Source organism: Coenobita brevimanus, chromosome 56 (assembly GCF_032717465.1).
Source record: "Coenobita brevimanus isolate Jiangsu-jjx chromosome 56, ASM3271746v2, whole genome shotgun sequence".
Classification (NCBI taxonomy): Eukaryota; Metazoa; Arthropoda; class Malacostraca; order Decapoda; family Coenobitidae; genus Coenobita; species Coenobita brevimanus.
Genome location: NC_137009.1, coordinates 27,952,912 through 27,965,532, shown reverse-complemented (window position 1 = coordinate 27,965,532; position 12,621 = coordinate 27,952,912).

Below are 12,621 nucleotides of genomic sequence, written 5' to 3'. Positions count from 1 at the left end.
GGAAGTTCCTCTGATGCCTCTGATTACAGACCAATAGCTGTCAAATCTTCTCTTAGTAAAGTATTTGAGACTGTAATTAATAAGCACATGGTTAAAAACTTGAATCTAGGAACTTAATCAGTGATAGACAATATGGTTTTCACAAGGAAAGATCCACCATTGACATACTCAATGTCCTGACTCATACCATCCACCAATCAATCAACCAACATGGAGAAACTCATGCAGTAGCCCTTGATATTTCTACAGCTTTCAACAGAACGTTCCCTGCTGTCCAAGCGCCCATTCTATGGACTAACGTCTTTTGTTCCTCTGCTTTCCTCATATCGCCGTGACAGAAAAATAAGAGTAAAAGTAGATGATATTTATACTCCAATTTCCGCTCAGTTAATGCCGGCGTGCCACAAGGATCAGTTCCAGCACCAACCCTGTTCCTGGATCATATTAATGATCTCTTATCTGTCACCCACAATCCCATCCGTTCATATGCAGATGACTCAACACTTTACAGTTCATTCACACTCAAACACCCATTTACAAAGTCTAAAATCTCTAACTCTCAATTCAGTACACCCATCTCCATAAATCAAGCTTATCTACGAGCAATGAATGGGGACAAAACAACCTTGTCTCATTTAGTGCTAGTAAAACCAAATATATACAATATACCAATAGACAGACATTGCCAGATTCATGTGTTACCTTCAGTACTACTAATGTTCCTATCTCGAAAAGTATTGAAATTCTTGGTGTCTCACTTAACAATGCCCTTAGTTAGACCTCTCATGTCAAATCACTTGCTAAAACCGCCTCAAAGAAACTTGGATTGTTGAACAGAGTCCGTAACTTCTTCACTGACGAACAGTTAGCCATAATTTATACGAGTCATGTGCGCCCTCAGCTTGAATATTGTTCACCCTTATGGAATGGATTTTGAGAGGTTGCATTAAAACAACTAGACAAAATTTAGAACAAAGCTGTTGGAATTATTAATAACCCTGTTATTATAAAAACTACCTCCCCTACATGTAAGAAGGAATGTTGCCTCCCTTGCATTATTTTACAGCTATTTTTATGGCAATGCTCAGACAAAGTTGAGTCCATTGTGCCACCTCCCCATGCCTTTCATCGTGCTACACAGGCATGTGGTAGCTCTCATGATTGGAATGCCACACAGCCATATTGCAGAACTTCTGCCTATCAAGTTGCTTTTATTCTCCAACTACATCTCTCTGGAATTCACTTCCCAGGAGTTGTTTCCCCCCAAACTTCAACCTACAGCTGTTCAAGTCCAACTGTTACAGATATTTTATGAATGGAGGATGCCAGTAATCCGGTATATGGATTATTATTTTTTTTATTCATTTGTTGTTCCTTCCTCTGTTCTGTTATTAAAAACAAACAAACAAAAATCATTCCTCTTTTTCATTTCCAGGAAAAATTTAAGTTCTTTCTCAGGTCCAAATACTCTGTTCAGAACATTGCCCTTGGAAAGCTATTGCACTTTGAAGAAAAGAGAAGGGATTCATGCTGTGAATCCATGTTTTCACAGCGTTTCTGGATGTCACGGGGTTTTTGACAGTACGCTATATTAAAGAATAATATTCAATAATACTTGAGAACAAGGAAAAGGAACTGACTTGTGAAAATCAAGCAATGATTCTTTATGCCGGCTTACTTCGCCGATTCTCAAAGGACGAGAATTTATAAACTTTCTCAACAGTACACAGCAGAGACTAATTACTGACACGTGCTGTTTATTGGTACTGTTAGCCTCTGGAGAAAGTGACTCCACCCCTGACAATCAATAACTAATGCTATGAATAATAAGCAGGTTCTTGCTGGTGCATTAACTCCAAGTTGCACAACGGATTTTAAGCTTAATACAAAAGGACTGGCCTAAGTACCAGTTATGAATAATGCAAAGCGTTTATGCAAACTAGGAGCTGCAACTAGAATAAGCTCAATGTAGAGAAATAAAACACCAGTTTACATTACATTAAGCTGAAGAGAAAGAACTGTTAATTTAATGATTACAATGAGTTAAATTTACGTTACATGTTTCAAAATGAATTCAAAAGGAGGAGAACACACTCACTCGCTCACTCAAAAGCTAAATTCTTAAGCCTAGGATAATATGAAAGGAAAATACTGGTCAGAGAGTGGGCTATGTGAAATGGACTGGGCGTCGTTGCTGAGGAAGGACGCTGCCACAGACGCTGAACCTCTCATTGGCTCACACCAGGTGGGAATTCAGGAACTCGCTGGGCACACAGGGCCCAATCGAACCTGCTTCCACGGCGCTCAAATCATGACTGATTCAAATTATGAGAGAGGGAGGCGAGAGCAGGCCATACTTGCTAACGGCCAATGAATGTGAACGATACACACCCGCAATAAATCACTCAGCGGAGGTGCTAACGTCGTGCACAAGGACAATCACTTATGAAACAGTGGGAAATAGTTCTGAAAACACTCCCGATCGGGTGAATACGTGGCGGTTGACTGAGTGATACATACTGGGATTCCACTAGAATTCGCGGTTTCCCACCAAAGTTTAATGTCACGAGTTTATTTAAATACTGAATCACGCCAACTTGTGACACTGGAAAAGATGAGAATTCAAATTTCCTGTTTTCACAAAGTTGACACATATTGCCACTGCCTTCAGGATCTTGCAACTGGCATCAGGGAGGGTTTTTCATGCCAGAGCAAAGTGGTGGATCATACAGTGGACCATGTTCGCATTCAGAATTATTTCCTTGCCACGCTCCTGCAGCCCCGATTGTAATCCCAGCATCGCTAGAGCCCCATCAGTATAGATTCCACAACACCTTTCCCAGGCTATTCCATTAGCTGTGAAGAAAGAAATCAGCTTTTCCACCACATTTAATGCTTATGTGGTAGTTTCAAACTGTGTACAGAACAGATATTCATCTTTGATGTCATGCATGAATACATACTTAATGAAAGAAAAGCATACGGGAGCCGAATGCTAATTGCCTGTCAGAATATGCTATTGGCCAAGTGACAAGTGCAGGCCCCCCGAGGGGGCCGGGGGCCAGCGTCCCCTAGGGGGGAAGGGATGGCATCCCCCCTGGGGGCTAGGGGGGCCTAAAGGGGCTGGGGGCCGGGCCCTCCAGGGAGGGGGCAGGGAAGTGGGACCCCCAGCCTCCCCAGGGGGAGGAACCTGGCCTCCTCAAAGGAGCTGGGGGTCGGCACTCCCCAGGGGGGAGCCGGGAAGTTGACTCCACCCCCAAGGGGAGACTGGAAGACTGGCCATATCTTGATAACCTGAAGGTTTCATGTTGATAGGTCAAGCCATTCATAAGATATAATGGTGCTAATGACGGGCGATAAAAACTAGTTGACCTTTGGCAGCCATTTTTGTGACATTAACCTTGACCTCTACTGCCCATTTTTTAATTCGTCCAAGATTTTGGCCATATTTTGATACCCTGAAGGTTTCATGTTGAAAGCTCAAGCCATCGATGAAATATAATAATGTGCTAAAGGCAGGCAATAAAAACTAATTGACTTTTGGCAGCCATTTTTGTGACCTTGACCTTGACCCCAATCTCCCATTTGCAAACCTGTCTAAGATTTTGGCCATATCTTGATACCCTGAAGGTTTCATGTTGATAGTTCAAGCTGTTCATGAGATACAATGGGCACACACACACACACACACACACACACACACACACACACACACACACACACACACACACACACACACACACACACACACACACACACACAGGCGGGCAAAAACATTATCGCTTCCCCTTGTAAAGGTGGGCAATTATTATAAGGAAGCAGAAAAGAAAATACTATTTTAATTTTGTTGCCAACTCTACCTTGCATTAAAATTTTGTATTGTTTGTCATTAATTTCTAGTCCAAGCTGCTAAATCTGCACTGAAATCGGGTTTGGTGAAAGCCATTTGACTGAAATTCAACGTAACAAGGTGATTTTTCTTTTCTCAGTCACGGTTTTAATTGACATCGTTGGATGAAAGTGAATTATTATGTTTCGTCATACATTTCAAATTATTACTGTAATTTTTGGTGCAAGTGGCCAATGATAATAAAATACAACAAAACAATGAATGAAAAAATAAAAATTAACGCAAAGGAGATTACAAATAGAATATGTGAGAGCAATATCAAAGGTAGAGGTGTGACAGGGAGACCACCAGTGAGCTGGGAAGGTAGAGTGGAGGAACACATAAATTATAAAACTATACCTATATCTAAATATATCTATAGGTACGTAGATAGATAGAAAAAAAGCAAATATAAGTCAATTTCACAGTGCTAAAATCAGTTAAATGTCTCGCAAGTAACACTAGAATACTGTCCAGAAAGCAACAGATATTTCTCACGAAATTACATCTACGGACGCCAACTGGGGTCGTGGCTGAGAGGGAGGTTACAGCAGGGAGCAAGGGAGACACACTTGCACCCTGTACAGAGTCCTAAGTCTGTTGGGAGAATCCCTTCTAAAGAGACGAATAGGGATGTGTGGTTTGTCTGAACACAAGTTCACTCCTGCATATTACATACTAGGTGTTGCCACTTGGCCATATTTTTTCTTGCCAGCTCATTGGTTCAGCGGTGTCGAAACGAAGTAGGTATACGTTGGAGCAAGAGGGAGCAAGATGACAAACTTAAACACGTGACTCCCTCACCTGAGTGTAAGACAGACACTCTCTGATTTGCTACTTACACTAAGTCATCATGGCCCACCTAAAATCCTGCCGTGGCTTCCTCGGGGACCATGGCTCTGAGTTTGAGAGCCAATGGGCTAGGATGATGTTTTATATTTGTCAAACCTTAAAGCCTTCCAACAGTCTGATTTGACCCGGATAAGCGACCATGATCTTTAACCTACCACAATATTCTCGAAAACAATAGGTCAGCTCCATGAATAATCCTTAACCGGATCACCAAGTGATATTCAATTCAGCTCAAGGTTTACCTTGTCATTGTGCTCATAACCAAAAACATAGGTCAAAATTTGACCTTACCCTGTGACCTTGACCCATGACTGTTCTCAAAAGCAAAATCTATTCTTTGTTGCTTTATTCTCAACGCTCCCCTCAAGTGTGGTATAAGTATGTATGGTGACGTTGACCTACCTCAGGCAAAATTTTACCAAGATTCGTGATCTTCACATTTGACCAATTGTCTTTAAAAAGCAATAGGTCTCCACTTTGGTTAACCCCCAACACCTAAACCAGGCTTGATGAAAATCAGGTAAATACTTAGCTCTTTGTTAAAACACACACACACACACACACACACACACACACACACACACACATATGTATATATATATATATATATATATATATATATATATATATATATATATATATATATATATATATATATATATATATATCTGTCTATACATATATCTGTATCTATATCTATATATATATATGTATATATCTATATATATCTATATATATCTATATCTATCTATCTATCTATCTATCATATATATATATATATATATATATATATATATATATATATATATATATATATATATTGTTACATAGCCTATGATTTCATCATCCTTTGTGTAATGTTAACGCACAGTATGCTGCATGTTTGATCACGAGCGTGTTCTGCCTCAGTCCCCCCTTCTACCGTTATAGTAGAGTAAGTCGTCCTTTCTGTTGTTCAGAGCAGGATTGTCAGCTCTTTGTCCCCTATGGCTTCGTTTGCGCGTCCTTCTTACAAGTTGTATCAAGCTCTGCTGGCCCCTATATAATGAGCTCAGTCTCTGCATTATTGCCACTTAGATCTACTCCTCATTTTGTTCACATCTCTGTCCTCCCTTGTACAGTTATTATTGTGAGTGCTCAGGAAGTCTCCAACCATCTAGCAGCTGTGTAATTTGAGTATAAGTGTTACTGCATTTTTTCCTTGTACTGGGTAGCGTAAGGTGTTAATTCTTAGGCCTAGTAAGGTTTTTGTGATTAATGTAAGGCTTTATGTCAGCCAATTGTTAATAATAGTTTGTATCTGTAATAATTTATCTTGCATTAACTGAGCATTACCCAGTGTATTTTCATTTTATCAGGGCTGACTTAGATAAATTTACTCATGCTAATTTCGTGTTAATAGAGGCTACTGCAGTTAACCATATATTTAACCTGTTTTTTGCCATTACATTATCCTTATGAGTCCTGAATGTTTTGTTGTTAGTTTGAGCATTAAACTTTAACTTGTAATTTTACCTAACTCTTTTATTTTGAACCTGGACCTTTACGGGACAATAGTGATTATTAGCATTCTCACTTAAAGTGTACATTATCTTTCTCTGTTCCGTAACATAAATTTGGCGACCTCGTATCAGGATATTCAGGATATTATCATAAGGATATTGCTTGATATTTTGTGACTGTGATTTATTCATGATGTCTACTATTACTACGCTTGATGAAGCCAAAGATTTTTTGTCAAATGTGCAAACAGTGTTGGATGTAGAAAACAGAACAAAGAATGAACTTAAGCTTGTTGCTCAACAATTGGGAATTGCAGTTCACTCTCATCATTCTAAAGATCAAATTGTTGGCATGATTAATAAAAGCTTGTTTAATGTAACTCCTCCAAATGAGCAAACGCAGATTGAATTAGCTAAGTTACAGCTAGCCCTGCAGGAGGCTCGTGTTAAGGAGGCTGAATTTCAAGCACGTGCTAAGGAGGCTGAGTCTCAGGCTAAGGAGGCGGAGTCTCAGGCTAAGGAGGCGGAGTCTCAGGCTCGTATTCAGGAGGCACAGATACAGGCAGAAGTTGAACTTGCCAGGATTCAGGCAGACCATGAGTATCGCATGAAACAAGGTGGAACTGGATCATCTAGCTCTGATGATTTTGATGTGGCTAAAAATGTTAAACTTGTCCCTCCTTTTAATGAATCTGATTTAACAAAGTATTTTCAGTTGTTTGAGAGGGTAGCTACAGGTTTTAATTGGCCCAAAAAGAATTGGCCAGTACTCCTTCAAATTGTTCTCACCGGTAAAGCTCAAGTAACTTATGCATCTTTGCCTCAGGATCAATCTGATAATTATGATATAGTTAAGAGCTTGATTCTTAAGGCCTATGAGCTTGTTCCTGAAGTTTATAGAGTAAAATTTAGGACAACTTACAAGCAAGATAAGCAATCTCATGTTGAGTATGCAAAAATCAAAGAAGATCTGTTAGAGCAGTGGTTAAATTCTAAGAATGTGGATTCTGATTTTGGTAAATTTAAGCAGATGATTTTGCTGGAGGACTTCAAGAGGTGTATTTATAAAGATGTAAGCCTATATCTTCATGAGAGAAGAATAGATAATTTGTCTGATGCTGCAGTTTTAGCTGATGAATATGTTCTCACTCACAAGAGATATTCTAGAGAAAAAGGGAAAGCTGAGAGTAAGTACGTTGGCTCTACTCAGAGTACAGGTAACAGGAAAGAGAATAAAGATGATGTTTTTCAGGAAGTAAATACCAGCTTCACCTCTAGATTTCAGGAAAGTAAATGTACTTATTGTAGTAAGCTTGGTCATACTACGAAGAAATGTTTCAGGAGACAGCGTGATGTGAACAAAAAGGAGTCTTTAAATATTCAGTCTATTGGTCTAGTGTCCACCCTTGAGAGTTCCCATAATTCTTTAACTGAGTTAACTGAACCTGCTTTGAGGGGTAACTTAAATTCTCATGATGGAGCTCCTCTTTTGAGCAGTAACGTGGGTGACACTCTCAAGAGTTCATGTGCTAATTTCCTGTCTGATGGTTTTGTCAGTCCTCTGAACAGTAATGACAGGAAATCAGTTAAAATATATCGTGATACAGGTGCTTGCCAATCCCTTATGCTGACCAGTGTTCTAGGCTCTAATGTTAATTCCTCTGATGAAACTGTAATTTTACAAGGTGTAGGGAATGATTCCTTCTCTGTCATTCTGTGCAGAGTGAATTTAGAGTCTGGTTTTGCTAATGGTTCCGTTATGGTTGGGTTGGTTGAGACACTCCCAATGTCAGGTGTAACTTTCTTACTTGGAAATGATATTGGTGGAAGTCAAGTGCGTCCAGCTCCTCAGTTGTCTAGTGAGCCAGTGGCTGCGTCCCAGGATTGTGACGTCCCTGATGTGTTCCCTGCATGTGCTGTCACTAGGGCTAAGTCTAAAGTTATTGGTGACTTAGAGGATAATGATGATGATGATGTTATCCTAGCTGACACTTTTCTTGCTAATTTGGACCACTCACCAGATGAGGCAGTACCGCGTAGTGTTGATAATTTGTCTCGTCAAGAGTTGGTTGAGTTGCAGGTTGCTGACCCTGAGTTGAAAGGTCTAGCTAACTCTGCTTACAGTGAAGAAGAGTCAGCCTGTGCTTCTACTTGTTATTATATAAAGTCAGGAGTTCTTATGAGGAAGTGGAGACCCCCAACAGCATCAGCCGACTGTGAATGGGAGGTTGTACATCAAGTTGTCATCCCTCGTGTTTGTAGGCAGGATATCATTAGAGTGGCTCATGATTCCAGTTTGGCAGGACACCTTGGAGTGAGGAAGACTGTGGCACGCATTTTGAAACACTTCTACTGGCCAGGTATCTTCAGGGATGTTTCCTGGTATTGTAAGTCTTGTCACACCTGTCAAGTTGTGGGGAAGTGTAATCAGACCGAAAAGGTTGCACCTCTAGTTCCCATTCCTCCTTTTGAGGCGCCATTCACCCGTGTGTTGGTGGATATTGTGGGCCCTCTTCCTAAGACTTCTTCAGGATTTTCTTATGTGTTGACCCTGATTGATATGGCTACTCGTTATCCTGAAGCCATTCCACTTAGAAATATCTCAGCAAAGAACGTGGTTAAGGAAATGCTAGGGTTCTTCACAAAGTTTGGTCTGCCCAAGGAGGTACAGTCAGACCGGGGAAGTAATTTCATGTCAAATGTTTTCAAGCAGTCTCTGAAAGAGTTGGGCATCACCCAGATCACGTCTTCAGCTTACCATCCCCAGACCCAAGGAGCGTTGGAGAGATATCATCAAACACTCAAATCGATGCTCAAGAAATACTGTTTGGAACATCAGAAAGACTGGGATAAAGGTCTTCCATTCGTTATGTTTGCTGCAAGAGAATCTCCAAATGAATCACTGGGCTTCTCACCCTTTGAACTACTGTTTGGCCATGAAGTAAGAGGATCCCTTAAGTTACTCAAGGAATGCTGGCTGTCGGAGGAAGATGGCGTCAACCTGCTGGAGTATGTGATGAAGTTCATAGAATGGCTGTCCACTGCTTTACAGCTGGCGAGAGAGAATTTAGAAGCTGCTCAGGAGAAGAGGAAGACCTGGTATGATAAGAAATCCAGGTTACGCCACTTTCAGCTAGGAGATCAGGTTTTGATTCTGCTACCAGTTCATGGGCAACCTCTTCAAGACATGTTTAGTGGTCCTTATTTCGTGGAGAAGAAACTCAGTGATGTCAACTATGTCATCGCCACACCAGATCGTAGAAAGAACAAGCAACTATGTCACATCAACATGCTAAATTTTTATCACAGGCGGGACGAAAATAATCCAGTCTGCACTGTAGCTGTTCCACCCGAGTCTGCAAGTGAAGCTCTCCCATGCAGTATGAGCCTGAGTGATAGTTTGGGGAAGAATCCTGATATCATGAATGATCTCCAGACTAAGCTTTCTCATCTACCTCCCGAGGAAAGGCAGGAGTTTCCAGCATTACTGCAGGAGTACCCGCAAGTGTCCCATGCTACTCCAGGAAGAATCACTGTGTTGATGCATGATGTCGATGTCGGAGACGCAAAGCCAATTAAACTGCCTCCTTACCGTGTGAACCCAGTGAAAGTTCCTCTCATCCAGAAGGAGCTTGGCTACCTGTTGGACCACAAGATGATTGAGCCCTGTCAGAGCGAGTGGAGTTCTCCTGTCACTCTAGTCCCTAAGCCAGGTGGGTCATAGCGGCTTTGCATCGACTACAGACGTGTTAATCAGATAACCAAAACAGACACTTACCCTCTCCCTCGCGTGGAAGATTGCATAGACAAGATTGGAAAGGCTAGGTACATAAGTAAGTTTGATTTGTTAAAGGGATACTGGCAAGTACCTATGACTGAACGTGCTAGGGAGATCTCATGTTTTGTAACACTAGGAAAGACATTTGCATGTTCTGTAATGACATATGGTATGAAGAATGCACCAGCTACATTTCAGAACCTCATGAATGTTGTAACAGAGGGTTTGGCAGGGTGTGTTGTTTATATTGATGATGTATTAATCTTCAGTGACAACTGGAAAGATCACCTATGCCATGTCAGTAAATTTCTTGAGCGTTTGGTTCAGGCTAATCTTGTAGCTAATTTATCAAAGTGTGAGTTTGGTCAAGCTAAAGTTCAGTACCTTGGGTACGTAATTGGTGATGGACATGTTGCACCACCAGGAGCTAAGGTTCAGGTTATAAGTGATCTTCCCAGACCTAAAAGTAGGAAAGAGCTACAAAGATTTTTGGGAATGGTAGGTTATTACCGGAGATTTGTTCTTAACTTTTCAATTCTTGTATCACCACTTACAGATCTACTGAAAAAGGGAGTTAAATTTGTCTGGACCGATAACTGTGAATCCTCTTTCAGCAAACTTAAAGCTATCCTACTAAGTCAGCCAGTGCTCGCTACTCCCAATTTTGCTAAGCCTTTTAAGATGGCTGTTGACGCAAGTGATACAGGAGCTGGGGCTGTTTTGCTGCAAGAGGATGATCAGGGTATTGAACATCCTGTATCTTATTACAATAAGAAGTTCACTCCACCTCAAAAGAACTACTCAACTATTGAGAAAGAGCTTTTGGCCTTGATTTTGGGTTTACAGCATTTTTCATTTTAATTGTGTTCTGGTTTTGACCCCATAGTCATTTATACCGATCATAACCCACTGAAATTCCTTAGTAAGTTTAAAGATAAAAATCAGAGATTGACAAGATGGAGTCTACTTCTTCAGGAGTATTCATTAGACATACAACATGTCAAGGGGAAAGAAAATGTTATTGCAGATTGCTTATCTAGACTTTAGACAGATTGTTTTAGAGTAATAAGAAATTTCCTTTGTAAATTTCTTTTTCTTTGTGGGGAGGTGTTACATAGCCTATGATTTCATCATCCTTCGTGTAATGTTAACGCACAGTATGCTGCATGTTTGATCACGAGCGTGTTCTGCCTCAGTCCCCCCTTCTACCGTTATAGTAGAGTAAGTCGTCCTTTCTGTTGTTCAGAGCAGGATTGTCAGCTCTTTGTCCCGTATGGCTTCATTTGCGCGTCCTTCTTACAAGTTGTATCAAGCTCTGCTGGCCCCTATGTAATGAGCTCAGTCTCTGCATTATTTCCACTTAGATCTACTCCTCATTTTGTTCACATCTCTGTCCTCCCTTGTACAGTTATTATTGTGAGTGCTCAGGAAGTCTCCAACCATCTAGCAGCTGTGTAATTTGAGTATAAGTGTTATTGCATTTTTTCCTTGTACTGGGTAGCGTAAGGTGTTAATTCTTAGGCCTAGTAAGGTTTTTGTGATTAATGTAAGGCTTTATGTCAGCCAATTGTTAATAATAGTTGGTATCTGTAATAATTTATCTTGCATTAACTGAGCATTACCCAGTGTATTTTCATTTTATCAGGGCTGACTTAGATAAATTTACTCATGCTAATTTCGTGTTAATAGAGGCTATTGCAGTTAACCATATATTTAACCTGTTTTTTGCCATTACATTATCCTTATGAGTCCTGAATGTTTTGTTGTTAGTTTGAGCATTAAACTTTAACTTGTAATTTTACCTAACTCTTTTATTTTGAACCTGGACCTTTACGGGACAATAGTGATTATTAGTATTCTCACTTAAAGTGTACATTATCTTTCTCTGTTCCGTAACAATATATATATATATATATCTATATATATATATATATATATATATATATATATATATATATATATATATATGTGTGTGTGTGTGTGTGTGTGTGTGTGTGTGTGTGTGTATACATATTTCATATATATATATATATATATATATATATATATATATATATATATATATATATATATATATATATATATATAAAACCACACACATTTACTGAACGGTACACAAATGGACACGAACACACACACAAACATGCGGAGGCACACATTCACTTAAGGCCCGTCCACACGAGCGGGCAGTGCCCGACGGGCAAACATTGATACCAAATCACATTCCAATTCACACATTTTGAAGGTGGCTGGCGGGCACGAGCGTAGGTGACGTCATAAACAGGGAAACCACTGGGAAACTATTTATGACACCCTTGCCTGTTGTTGAGACAATACTTACCGTGTGGACAACAAAACAAGTGTGCCCGGTATTGACCAGTGGCTGCCAGAAACTGTTTGATCTGGTAACACTGCTAAACAAGCGTGGAGTATATGCTCAGCAGACAGTGCCCGTCAGGCATTGCCCGCTCCTGTGGACAGGGTCCTAACACATGCACAATTACATATGCGTACATACAAAATAAGAATGCAGTTCAGTGTTAGCTTGTGAAGTATTTCATGAAATTTGGAATAAGAACAAGAAAACTGCAGTTTATATA